This window comes from Dipodomys merriami, unplaced genomic scaffold (genome assembly GCF_024711535.1).
Source record: "Dipodomys merriami isolate MVZ:Mamm:240054 unplaced genomic scaffold, mDipMer1.0.p SCAF_2, whole genome shotgun sequence".
Taxonomy (NCBI): domain Eukaryota; kingdom Metazoa; phylum Chordata; class Mammalia; order Rodentia; family Heteromyidae; genus Dipodomys; species Dipodomys merriami.
Window position 1 is genome coordinate 51370512 of NW_027203381.1, and position 2080 is coordinate 51372591.

General features: G+C 43.9%; 1 pseudogene; it reads left to right on the forward strand.

Annotated features, from left to right (window-relative positions):
* The first annotated feature begins 213 nt into the window (after nt 1–213).
* Nucleotides 214–1386, forward strand: LOC138831827 (Y-box-binding protein 1 pseudogene; annotated as a pseudogene).
* Nucleotides 1387–2080: the final 694 nt, after the last annotated feature.

The following is a 2080-nucleotide window of genomic DNA, read 5'->3' on the forward strand; positions in this document are numbered from 1 at the left end:
ACATACCAAGGCCTGGGAACACAGTCAGAGAGAAAAAGAGAGAGACCTTGGAGTAATATCTTTATTGAGGTTCCCATGTGTTAGTTAGGAAATGTCTCTTGGAGTTGTTATGGGTAATTTTAAAGCAAAAAGAGAAGAGTTAGAGGAACCATACAGTGGCTGACAAGTGGCCTCTCCAGCATTTCTGAACAGTCCATGTGTAGTATAGGGTCAATGGGTGGGTGAGTCCTACAGGTTGCATCTAGCTGCCCAGGCGGAAGGTGGTCACCAGGATAGAGTTGCACAAAGCAAGTGTTTGGAAAAGCCAGGCTGGGGAACACGGTGTCAGCAGAAGCCTTGAAACTGTGTCCAGGGTCACTGAGCCTGTCTGATATAAATGCATATTGAGGCCAATAATAAGAATTAACTGAATTCATTTTTTTTTTGCATTGTTGATTTTTTTTCTACAGTCTCACCGATCAACCACGAGCAGCCTCCTGGCGCCCTCTCCCTCCCCTCTGCGCCCCTGATCTCAGTGCTGGCGACAGCAAACCTGGCACAGGGAGCAACGGCTAGGGCAGCCTCACATCGGCAGTGCCTGTCGGTGGGGACAAAGTCATCACAAGGAAGGTTTTGGGAATAGTAAAATGGTTCAGTGTAAGGAACGGTTTCATCAACAGGAATGACACCAAGGGAGATGTATTTGTACACCAGACTGCCATAAAGAAGAATAACTCCAGGAGGTATCTTGGCAGTGTAGGAGATGGAGAGACTGTGAAGTTTGATGTTGTTGAAGGAGGAAAGCGTGTGGAGGCAGCAAATATTACAGGTCCTGGTGGAGTTCCAGTTCAAGGCAGTACATATGCAGCAGACAGTAACCATTATAGACGCTATCCACGTCGTAGGGGTCCTCCACGCAATTACCAGCAGAATTACCAGAATAGTGAGAATGGGGAAAAGAATGAGGGATCAGAGAGTGCTCCCGAAGGCCAGGTCCAACAGCGCCGGCCATACCTCCGACAAAGGTTCCCCCCTATGGGCATCGACCACTGTATTCCAAACCTTCTGGGCAGGGAGAAATGATGGAGGGTGATGACAACCAGGGTGCAAGAGAACAAGGTAGACCAGTGAGACAGAATACATATCAGGGTTATAGACCACGATTCCGCAGAGGTAATCCTCGCCTGAGACAGCCTAGACAGAATGGTAATGATGAGGGTAAGGAAAATCAAGGAGATGAGACCCAAGTCAGCAGCCACGTCAATGTCAGTACTGCGCTATTTCAATTACAGTCGCAGCTGCCCACAAAACCCTAAATCACAAGATGGCAAAGAGACAAAAGCAGCCGATCCACCAGGGTGGGCTGAGGAAATGCCGGCTTACCATCTTTACCATCATCCAGTTTAGTCATCCAACAGGAAGAAATGAATATGAACTTCCAGCAATAAGAAATGAACAAAAGATTGGAGCTGAAGATCTTAAGTGTTTGCTTTTTTCCCCCGTTGTCCAGATAACTAGAACTATCTGCATTATTTTTGCAGCATGGGATATTTATTATTTTTATCTAAAGATGTCTCTTTTTTATAATGGCAAACTTTTTTTTAAAGCCTGGTTTTTCTCAATACACCTTTAAAGGGTTTTAAATTGTTTCATATCTGGTCATGAGGTTTTTTTAAGAACTTCATTTTTAATTTGTAATACAACTTATTTTTTTCAAAAATGTCAACAAACGGAACCCTGCTACATTGTTGGTGGGAATGTAAACTTGTTCAACCACTTTGGAAAGCACTATGGAAGTTCCTCAAAGACTACACATAGAGCTCCCCTATGACGCAGCAATCCCACTTCTGGGCATTTACCCAAATGATCACAAACAAGGCCATACTAAAGCTACCAGCACAACTATGTTTATTGCAGCATTATTTACCATAACTAAGATATGGAACCAACCCAGATGTCCTTCACTAGATGAATGGATCAAGAAAATATGATACATACATATATATATATATGTGTGTGTGTGTGTATACACACACATACACACACATACACATACACACACACACACACACACACTGGAATTCTGTGCCTCCACCAGGAA